This window comes from Narcine bancroftii, chromosome 5, assembly GCF_036971445.1.
Source record: "Narcine bancroftii isolate sNarBan1 chromosome 5, sNarBan1.hap1, whole genome shotgun sequence".
NCBI lineage: Eukaryota > Metazoa > Chordata > Chondrichthyes > Torpediniformes > Narcinidae > Narcine > Narcine bancroftii.
In genome coordinates, this window is record NC_091473.1 from 168747168 (window position 1) to 168759508 (window position 12341).

Here is a 12341-nt window from a genome sequence, read left to right on the forward strand (position 1 = left end):
AGTAGGTTTTATTATGGCTTCTCAAGACAAATTGAAAAAAATATGAGAAACTGACAAAAGGTCACACAGAAGGGGCCAGAGTGTGAAACTAGTGAGTTAATCTGGTAGTGAGCTCGTGCAGGCATGATGGGTTGAAATGCCTCTTCTATTCTACAGACATTGATTGTCTCAAATTGGTCTATAGAGTGAGCAAATTTTCCCTCTTGCACTTATGATTCTGCATTTCCACATATTTAGATAGAATATGTGAAAATAGAATGCTCTATTCAAATCACGCTCCCAATCCTTCTTAACCCTGGTCATGGATAAGAGGGGTTTGGAGGGTTAAGGATAGAGAATAGGCAGGGGGTTCTAGCGGAGTTGTTTGAGTGAACCGACGTGGTCTTGAAGGGCCGAGATGGCCTGTTTCCATGCCAAAAACTGTTATATGGTTATTGTGGCCATTCTTAAATCCATTAAATTACCTTATTATAAATATTTGATATTAATCCTCCATGGGAAATTGCAAATTAAAGCATACATCAAGAATATTCACTTCGGTATTTCCCTGGAGAAAATTGTATTACCTTAGCAAAAAAGTATGATGTTTTTCTAAAAATTTGGAGTCCGTATCTTCAACACGTAAGTGTAGATGCTTAACGTTGCCCCCCCCCCACCACTCCTCGCCCCTGCCCTTGGCACCCTGCATTTGGGAACCACCTGAGATTCTGGGTGTCAAGATATTTGCCCCTTGAAAGGAGATGATAAATCCATGAAACATTTTTCTTTTTCTTTTCTTTTTTCAACTCTTTTTTTCTCTCTTCAATTCTATTGACTATTTCTCTCTTTTTTTCCCCTGGGTGGTTGGAAGGGGGAGGTTTAGGGGTTATTCATTTTTTAATTTTGTTTTTTTCTTTTCTTACTCAAAACCAACATCAAATGATAAGATTATGTTTCTTTTATGCAAATGATGAATTTCATGTTTTCATGTTGATTTTAAAATATAAATAAAATGATCAAAAAATACTTGCTTCAGAGATTTGAGGAAAATCAGAAAGTTTGGACTGAACAAAATGCCTAATTTGTAAATATCTAAAAAAATGCCTATTAGAAAGATTAAAATTTGCTGACCGTTGTTCAGAAGAAGCAAAATTACCTCAAATAAAAAGATCTTTAGAACGTATAATGCCTGATCTATGACATTCCTTAAAATGATTATGATACAATTCTTAATTTGATCAATGAGTCTTCATTTTGTGCACGACATTGTTTGTTGCAGTTTAAGGTGATGCACAGAATATATATGTCTAAAGTTAAATTATCTAATTTTTTATCCTGATAGGGATCCATTATGCGATAAGTATAAAATTTGTGAAGCTTCATTGATTCATATGTTTTGAGAGTGTCTGAACTTGAAACATTTTTAGAAAGAGATTTTCCAAACTTTGCATTGAGTCTTAAGATTAAATTAATTGATCACTTTATTTTATTTCCCTAGAACAGGATCTATCTCTGACCTCAACCCCGAAGAGAATCTTAGCTTTTGCTCCATTGATAGCTAGATGAGCAATTTTGATGAAATTGAAAGACAGTGTTTCACCCACTCACATTCAATGGTTATATATCATATCATATCTTATTTAAGTTTGGGAAAAAAATTAGATATAATATTAAAGATGCAAAGCCTGAATTTGATAAGATGTGTGGCCCATTCATGGATTATTATCATAATCTGAGGATTTAAGGGGTGTGGATGTTCTGGGGAGTCCCTGCCTGGTGTCTGGGGCCATTATTCGATTCATATTTACAATTTATACAGATAACCATGTTTAGGGGGAGGGGGTAGATTAATAGGGATCATTTTTTTCCCTTTTTATTTTTAAGACTAACAAGTAAAGGGAGGTTTAACTACAGAACAACATGATCATATCAGAGAAGTATAAAAAATCTTATATAAGGAAATTTTAAGTGTATTATTTGTATAATTTTTGTATTCAATATTGATTTTGGACATAATATGAGTTATGATTTAATTGTTTAATTGTTATAATTATAGAATTTTATGTTCTGAATGAAATATGTTAATGTAATTATGACTATGCTTCTAATGTACAATTGATATGTGACATATATATATATATATATATATATATGATTTGATTTCTGTTATCATTAATATGTCTTGTGTAAAGGGTTTTCATTAAACTTATTAAAATATTTAAAAAGAGAAAGTAAAAAGTGTAAGCAGAATCTGTGGGGGTGAAAAATCTTTCTTTTTTTGTGTTAAATAAAGAATATAGTACTTGGTACAGGTATAGGTGTGTGATAGTACAGATCTATCACCAATGTATATAGTTACTGCATCTAGACTGTGCTTACAGTGATTGGCTGAGAGCTAAGCCAATCCTATTGTCTGGGCCTTAAATGACCCTAGCCAGGTCGGATCATTCCGGACTGGTCGGCCACCTGTGAAGAGCTGCTGTCTTTTGCTAATAAAAGCCTTGATTTGGATCAACAAGTCTTTGATTCTTTCGATGAGCCCTGAATAATAAGCAATGACAGAATGCATGGGAAGGAGACTGAGAGAAGATAGAAAGAGATCCATGAAGAATTGATATCAGCTTAATCTCTGTAGCCTTGTTCCACGGATCAATCGTACCAGCATAAAAAATGGGAATGTAAGTTTACTGATTCACATAAAGCAAATTATTGTCAATGTTAATAAGAATTAGGCATTATAATATTCACAGCACTCTCATCTCAGCGATCAGCACTGAAGGTAGATGTGTCTGAACAGGCTACCAACTCTCCAGATGGTGGCTCTCAAAACCTGCTCAAGATGGCACAATCTAGTAATTTTGTGCTTTTCCATGTGCTGACTGGTCTGCTGTGTATTTTCAACATACTCTCTTTCTATTTTGAATTTCCTGCATTGTGTTATTTTTCTCTGGGTGAAGCCATACCCCAAGTTTTGCAATTTGTTACGTTGCAGACCAGCAGCAATAGAAATTAAACAATAGACTGTTATTATTTTTCTTTTAAAACAATATTTTTATTTATAACTACTAATAATATTACAACTTTGCTAAACTTAACTCCAACTATGTGCGAATACAGTATGCATGCATATGTGTGTGTGTGTGTGTGTGTGTGTGTGTGTGTGTGTGTGTGTGTGTGTGTGTGTGTGTGTGTGTGTGTGCGCACGCGTGTGTGTTACTCAAATTATTACAGCTTAGGCTCAATTCTGGGTAGTGTTAGGTCTGCTTTGTTCATGAATGAGTGAGACAAACACCAGACTGAGTCGAAATCAGGGTTCTTTGTTCTTTATTACCGGATTGTAACACTTGCGACTAACAAAGTTAGTCGGAGAATGCATTCTGCCGTTATCAGCAAAATGGTGATTTTTTATACCCTTGGATACATGCTTAGAACATCATCATATCATTACTTGTCCAATGACTAAAACTGTTGCTATCCTTTCCCTGCTAGCTTCCTGCCTCTCAATCCATCAATGTCTCTCTTATCTTGTAAGTACAAGGATGCATTCTGTTACTCCTTAGTACTGGGTGACTCCTTCTCCGGTCCCATCTCATGATGTTTTACCTAACAGGAGTACAAGGACACCTCCCCTTCTTGTTACTGCCCTGTACAGGGTAACTCCCTACACATTCCCATCTCATGATGTTTTACCTTACAGTAGTCATTGCCATACTTCAGTCTCAGAAACCCTGTGTTGAAACTCATGACTTTTAAAGTGATGCACAGAAGTAATCATGAACGAGGTGGGAGAGACTGAGTGACTGGAATGCTGAAAATGCATGAATCCATGTTGAGTTTCTTACTAAGCAATATCCTTTTGGACAAACGGTTGTCACAGCTCTCCTTTTCCTTCGTAGGGGAAACTAAACGAAATGACTTCTACGATGCTTTCAAAACCCAGATAAAGGTCAAGCAAAGTAACCTTCCCTTTGGTCATGGTCGTTCAAGAATTCCCTGGACAGGGAGAATCGGATGAATTGTCCATTTCACACAGAGCCACTCCATGTCTATATTATCAAATGGCTGGTGGTCAATAATGAATGCTGTTTCTTTAAGTGTCCCACTCACATGACTCTCTCATCACCTATGTTCCTGGATAAACAATCATTGTTCTCTCTCTCTTCCTTCAGAGTATCAACTTTGGGTACAATCTGTACTTGAGGGTGCCATCCAGTCTCTCCACAACTGTGAATGGTTACAGCCTTTACTAACCCTGAAAATGAGTCACACTAAATGAAATGGGAGCTCATAATATGTTGCCAGCCTGTCAAGAAAATTGCATGCTTGTTAATATTCACGATCATTCAAAATACATCAAAAGTTAAACATAGTATTTAAAATCTTTTGTTATTAATAAATGATGTATTTCATATAATAGCAAACAATGAAACATGTAAATATATTTAAACAAATTCAACTAAGTTGGGGAAAAAAAGGAAATTGTCTTGCATGTACGCTTCTCTCTACATCCGTTTCTTCAAATTAAAATGAATGGATCCACTGAACTTTCGAACAGCATGCGCTTGGGACTTCTGTGTTTACTTGGGGGACCTGAACTTCTGCACATAGAGTTACGCATGGAAAGGCCAGCAGTTGTGAATGAAGCTGTCAGCTTGAAGCAGAAGATCTGAATGTTTATGTTAATGCAAAAATGATTGGTGTATCCCAAATGAATTATTGCGATGAGGATTTAAAGGAATTTGCAGCCAAATAGCAAAGAATACAATTAAAATATACATTACAAGAATTATGATTCTTGTTTCATTGTTCAAGAGAAACAATACATTACACGAGTGATTAGACTGAAACATTTCTTTTTGGCTTTAGATTGTCTTGAGATTATGAAATGTCATAAATCAAAGTTGTTTTTTTCTTTCCCTCTATATAGTGGAACTCGAATATACAGTATATTCATTGAAATCGTAACTTCGGATCCACTTAGCAAAATGTTTCAGTTTTCTAAAGTTTGCACTTTTTTCTATTCATTGCAAATACCTGAACTATAAATTGAAAAAAAGGTTTTTAAAGGATATAAAACATACTTCACAACTTCAGCCAGTTAGATGTGAATTATTTTTTTTACCAACAGCAGAACTTATCGATTGCCACTGAAAATCTTTTGTGACTTTTGTCAGGTAATAAAACAAAAAGAGAATGGTGTTGCATTTACAGTATGTTGTGGCTTTAATGACTTAAGGAGATCCTAATGTGCTTCACAGCTGGTGAAGTAGCCTTGTGTGATGGTCACTTTGGTTAAGAACTATGAAAGCTAATCACCACTTGGCAAGGTGCCATTGTTTCAGAGTTCTGTGTTGTGTATTGACCTATGTGTTGTGTGGTTTTATGTTAAAAAGTGGCAGTTTGCCTTAGAGAGCCAAGGTGAAGGTGGACTGCTGAGAGAGTGGGAGACGGACTGAGCATGTGCAGAAAATGATCTAAAAATTTCTGGACTTGGACGATAAACCACCACTGGGGGTGCTGTGGAGTGGAAAAAGGCCCAGAGCATGAGCCATGGTCTGGAGGACAGTTTAGAATGTTGGGATTTTAAAAAGGATGAACATTCTGATGGCAGCCAGAAGGCTCTGGACCAAGCCAGTTGTTCCTCTCTCTGCAAGCAACACAAGAAGGCAACTTTGAATTTTGTGCTCTCTGTCTCTCAAAGATCTTTTGGCTTCAGTTTACCAAACAAACTGAATTTTGTTTATGATCTTTGCTTCAATTGAGATCGAAGTTTTGTGAGTCTTGTGTGTTTTGCATTTGTTTTGTGTGAGCTGATTGGAAGTGTACCTTAGACTTTGATTACTTATGTTATATTTAGGCTGGGAAATTTATTAGTTTTACACTGTTATAGAGATTTGCATAGTAAACAATGGGCAATGTTATAAAAGGGGGGGGGGGATTTTGAATTAAAGTTTGAAGGTGAATTTTTTGTTAATAAAGTAATTGTTCATCTTTACCCCTGCGTGATTTGCCTTCTTTGTGGTTGCTGGTAACATAATTTGGGGAGATCAGCCAGGATCAAACCAATTTGGAAGCTTTAGGGGTGACTTGTGCTTAGTTATCAGTCATCTGAGTTTGACTCAACCTCCAGCTTGAAATTAAAAATAAACGGTGAGTGTATAAATCACCAGCAGAAAAACCAGCAACTATGAATATTGACCAGTTCATCGCGAACCCTTCAGTGTTTAATTTAAAAATGGCTAAAAAGTCAGAACTGATGGTTATAGTTGGCAAGTTAAAACTTCTTACAGTAAAAACTGGGATGAAAAAAAAGGAAATTGCCCGAAAGATGGTTAAGCACGATGTAGGAAAGGGGGTATTTGAAGAAGCTGCATTAGAACAGTTTCCAAAGGAGAAACCTTCAGAGGAAGTAAAGTTGGCTTTGAGAAAACTAGAGTTAGAGGAAAAAAGAGAGGTAGAAAGGAAAGCTGAACGGGAAGCAGTAAGGCAGGCAGAAATAGAGGAAAGAGCAGCTCCAAGGGAGGAGAGAGAGAAAGAATGGAAACATGAGCTAGAACTAGCTAAATTAAAGGAGAGGGAAAAGCCCAAAACCCATGTGCTGGTCAGGAGGAGTGGTTTCTGGTCAGTGGAGAAGTGAGGTTAGTTCCTCCATTTGAGGAAGCTGAAATAGACCAGTATTTTCAGCATTTTGAGAAGGTAGCTGTAAATTTAAATTGGCCACCAGACCAGTGGTCACACCTGCTACAAAGTGTTATTAAAGTGAAAGCCCAACAGGTGTATTCGTGTCTCACGGTACAACAAGCAGCTGATTACGAATTTGTAAAGCAGGCTATACTCCGATCTTATGAACTAGTCCCAGAGGCTTATAGACAAAAGTTCAGGAGTTAAAAAAAAGCAGCAACCCAATCTTACCTGGATTTTGCTTATAGGAAGGTTGTGTGTTTTGATCAGTGGTGTGCCGCAATGAAAGTAGAAAATAACTTTGATTTATTGAGGGAAATCATTCTGATTGAGGAGATTAAAAATTGTGTACCTGACCATATTCAAGTGTACTTGACAAAGAAAAAATATAAAAACTTGGCAAGAATTGGCTAAATTCATGGAGGAATATGCTTTAACCCACAAGCCTAAGTAGACACCAGGGAAAACCTTTCAAAGGAATACTGCTGATAATCCAAGGAGAGTAAAAAGAAAATCTAGAAATGAGATTAAAGGAAGAGAGGAAGAGAAATGGGTGAAGGAAAAAATTTCAAGTGTTATTTGCCACTATTGTTTGAATCCAGGGCACATAATAGCAAATTGTTCTGTACTGAAAAGGAAGAAAGAGAAATGTTCAGAGTGAGAAAGTTAGGGACATTTTTAAACCATTCATGACAGAAGGTTTCATTTTGGTTAAAGAAGGATCCAATTAAATGCCAGTTAAAATCCTGCGGGATACTGGAGCAGCCCAATCGCTTGTATTAAGCAACGTTTTGAATTGTGGTGAAGTGACTGATACTGGAGATGTGAATTTAATTAAAGGCATTGGTGGTGAAGCAGAGCCTATACCTTTGCATAGAATCGTGATGAAATCAGACTTAGTTAATGGCCCAGTTACAATAGGGATAAGATCAAGTCTGCCGGTGGATGGAGTTTCTCTTTTGTAAGGGAATGATTTAGCAGAGGGTAAAGTCATACCTGCAGTGAAACTCACAAGTAAGCCATTGGTTTATGAGTCTGAAAAGGATTTGGAAATCTACCCTGCATGTGCCATTACTAGAGTCATGTCTAGAAAAAAGGTAGAGGTAGAGAAAGTCTGTGATGATCCTGTAGTGGAGGCAAGCATTGACGACAAACCTAAGGATCCAACTTTGCTGTTGTCAAGAGAAGAATTAATAGCCAGACAAAAGCATGATCCTGATCTTGCTGGGATAAGAGAAATTGAAACTGTGCCAGTAGGTTAGTTTTTTCAAGATGGAATATTGATGATAAAGTGGAGACCACAAGTGATACCTGCCAGTCAAAACTGGGCGGTAGTAAGGCAAGTTGTAATTCCCAAAACTTACAGGAATGAAATATTAAATTTGGCTCATAGTACACCTTTAGAAGGTCATCTTGGAGTGAAGATGGTAGAAAAGATAAGGAAACAGTTTTATTGGCCAAAATTAAGAAAGGATGTTGTGAACTTTTGTAGAACTTGTCACACTTGTCAACTGGTGGGCAAGCCTAATCAAGGACCACCAGTGGCATCTTTACAACCCATTCCTGCTTTCGGGGAGCCCTTCTCAAAAGTGATAGCGGATTGTGTTGGTCCATTGCCAAAAACCAAAGCAGGAAATAAATATTTGTTAACACTCATGTACATGGCTTCAAGGTTACCAGAGGCTATTCCCCTGAGAAACACTGAAAACAATTGTGAAGGCTATGCTAACATTTTTCACACTGTTTGGCCTACCAAGGGAAATTCAGTTGGACCAATGGAGTAATTTTATGTCTGGAATATTTCAACAGGTGGTGTATGAATTGGGAACCCATCAAATTGTGTCGTCTGCCTATCATCCTGAAAGTCAAGGGGCCTTGAGAAGGTTCCATTTAACTGTGAAAAATATGATGAGGTCTTATTGCATGGAAAATGATAAGGATTGGGATGAAGGAATCCATTTATTATTGTTTGCTGTTAGAGAGGCAACTCAGGAGTCTCTTGGCTTTAGTCCATTTGAGTTGGTGTTTGGTCATGAAGTCAGGGGTCCATTACTATTGTTGAAGGAACAGTGGATACATAATGATATACAATTAAATCTGTTGGATTATGTTTTCAAATTTAAAAACAGATTACATCAGGCTTGCGAGATGGCAAGAAAAAATTTAAAAACTGCTCAGGGAAAAATGAAAATTCGGTATGATCAAAAAGCAAAAAATTAGGAACATTAAACCTGGAGACAAAGTATTGGTTTTGTTTCCAATGCAGTCAAAACCTTTGAGAGCTCAGTTTTCAGGACCATATAAGGTGAAATCAAAAATTAACCAGGTCACCTATGTCACTGAGATGCCTGATTGTCGAAGAGAGACACAAGTCTGTCACGTGAACATGCTTAAACCGTATTTTGAGAAAATGACTGAGGAAGAGACTAGGATTCCAACCAAGGTGCTAGTTATAAAGGAAAGTAAGGAGGAGATAAGTTTTGTGGAAGGTTCATGGAGCACAGAAAGTGATAAGCCCCAGGCTGGAAAATTCTATAGTTTTGCAAAAGTCAGACACCAAATTAATGCATTTCTCTAAATCAGAATGGGAAGAAATGAAGACATTACTTATGAAGTTTAAGGATGTATTTCCGGATGTTCCAAGAAGAACTACTGTGGCTTGTCATGATGTGGAGGTCAGTGATGCTAAGCCAATTAAGCAGCATCCTTACCGAGTTAATCAAGAAAAGAGCAGATTGTTGGATCAAGAGGTGGATTATATGTTCAAAGATGACATCATCCAAAAATCAAATTGGAGTTCACCCTGTGTTCTGCTGCCTAAGCCAGATGACTCAATTTGGTTTTGTACAGATTATCGAAAGGTAAACATGGTGACAAAGACTGATGCATTCTCTATTCTCAGAATAGATGATTGTATAGATAAGGTGGGAAAGGTGAATTTTTTAATAAAGATTGATCTCTTAAAAGGATACTGGTGTGTTCCTTTGACAAAGGCAAGGAGATTTCTGCATTTGTTACACCTTCAGGGTTGTATGAATATAATGTTATGCTTTTCAGGATGAAAAATGTACCTGGCACATTTCAGAGAATGATTAATGCAGTAATTCAGGGTTTAGAGCACACAGAAGCCTATATTGATGATTTAGTAATTAGAACGGATACATAGGAAGAACACATGCTTAAATTAGAGCAGTTATTTCAGAGACTGGGGGAAGCACACCTCACAGTGAATTTGCACAAGAGTGAGTTTGGACATGCCACTGTAATTTATCTGGGTTATGTGGTAGGACAGGGACAGGTGGCACCGGTTGGAGTGAAAGTATTGGCTATCACTGCATTCCCTATCCCTAGTAATAAAAAAAAACTATTTGGAGATTTCTAGGTATGATTAGCTACTATCGTAGATTTTGTAAAAACATTGCAGAAATTGCACTCCCATTAACAAAACTATTTGGAAAGAAAGAAAAATTTATCTGGACAGATGCATGCCAGGAAGCATATCTGAAGTTAAAGGCCATTTTATGCCATCAACCTGTACTTGTGTCCCCTAACTTTGAAAATCCATTTCCCTTATCCGTAGACACCAGTGACAAAGTGGTTGGTGCTATACTGTTACAGAAGAAGGATGGTGATGGAGTAGAACATCCTATTTCATACTTCTCGAAAAAGTTTAATGACCATCAACGAAATTACTCGACCATTGAGAAGGAGTTATTAGTGCTTATTTTAGTGTTGCAACATTTTGATGTGTATATTTGTACTGCTCAAAAAACCATTAATAATATATACTGATCATAATCCATTAGTTTTCCAGTCTAAAATGAAAAAAATAAGAACAGACAGTTATTGAATTGGAGCTTACTATTACAAGTGTATGACTTAATTATTACACACATAAAGGGGATGGATAATGTAATAGCAGATTGTTTGTCAAGATGTTAATCTTGGTAGGTATGAATCTAATCACATACTTATTGCAAAAAATGGAGTGTTTACTTTATTTTATTTATGTAATTCTTCCATTAATTGTTAAAAATTTGTTCTTGTGGACCAATTTCTTTTAAGCAGGGGAGGTGTTACAGGTGTTATAACAGTTCTATGTTGTGTATTGGCCTATGTGTTGTGTGGTTTTATGTTAAAAAGTGGCAGTTTGCCTTAGAGAGCCAAGGTGAAGGTGGACTGCTGATAGAGTGGGAGACAGACTGAGCATGTGCAGAAAATGATCTAAAATTTCTGGACATGGACGATAAACCACCACTGTGGAGTGGAAGAAGGCCCAAAGCATGAGTCATGGTTTGGTGGACAGTTTAGAATGTTGGGATTTCAAAAAGGATGAATATTTTGAAGGCAGCCAGAAAGATCCAGACCAAGCCATTGTTTCTCTCTCTGCAAACAACACAAGAAGACAACTTTGAATTTTGTGCTCTCTCTCTCTCTCTCTCTCTCTCTCTCTCAAAGATCTTTTGGCTTCAGTTTACCAAACATATTGAATTTTGTTTATGATGTTTGTTTCAGTTGAGATCAAAGTTTTGCGAGTCTTGTGTGTTTTGTGTCTAAGTTTTTCTGTGGGCTGGTTGGAAGTGTAGCTTAGACTTTGATTATGTATGTTATATTTAGGCTGGGAAATGTATTAGTTTTATTGTGGTATGTCACCAGCACTACTCCTTTTGGGATGTAGGCTAAGATCAAACCTACCCATTCAGGAGAACCTCCTTATAGTATGCATCGAAAGAACCAAAGACTTGTTGATCCAAACCAAAGCTTTTATTAACTAAAAGACTGGAGCATATCACAAGTAGGTCGACCGGTCCAGAATGACCTGATCTGGCTAGGAGCAATCCTTTAAGACCTGCCAGTAGGTGTGGCTACATTCTCAGCCAATCACAGTCATCCTCCACTACCATCTGTACATATTATAGAGATTTGCATAGTAACCAGTGGGCATTGTTATAAAAAGGGGGGATTTTGAATTAAAGTTTGAAGGTGAATTTTTTTAAAAATAAAGTAATTGTTCATCATTTCCCCTGTGTGATATGCCTTCTTTGTGGTTGCTGGTTTGATCTTGTAACACCTTGAACACTAATGTTCAGATAACTTTTTTCAGTAATTGTTTGGGTGGTAAATATTGATCGGGGGAGTACGCTGCTGTACTACAAAAAATGCTGTTGGATCAACTAACAGATTAATGATCATATCACAGAATATGAGTCCCAAATTTACAGCAATCTATTAACATTGTACTGGAGTGTCAGTCAGGATTCTGTGCTCAATCCCTGGAACTGAGCTTGAACTCATGCCCTACTGACTCAAAGAGCAGATTATTAACACTGAGACAAGACTGACACATGCATAATATACACAGGTATTTGCTCAACCTCTTCACAAATGTAATAATCGTGTCAAAAGACTTTTTATGCTCCAGTTCAATAAATGAAATCAAGTAAAACATCTGCATCAGAAAATAACAAGGCAATGCAGAAATTCTGCTCCCACATCTCTGCCAATGTAGTTCTTGACCAGTTGCCAGAATGTACATAACCAGGTAGAAACATGAGCAGATTTTCCCTTCCTCTACTGGAAAACAAATGATTAAACTCAATTAGGATACGACCACATGTAATCTTCTGCATTATACAATGTTCAAAAGTGTCTTCAAGAAATCTGCCATTCTTCACTGTCCC

At 37.0% G+C, this 12341-nt stretch overlaps 1 protein-coding gene across 3 annotated transcripts in view; it reads right to left on the reverse strand.

Moving 5' to 3' along the window:
• cacna2d3a (calcium channel, voltage-dependent, alpha 2/delta subunit 3a) overlaps positions 1–12341 on the reverse strand; it is a 732424-nt gene that overhangs the window by 11009 nt on the left and 709074 nt on the right. The window lies entirely within an intron of this gene.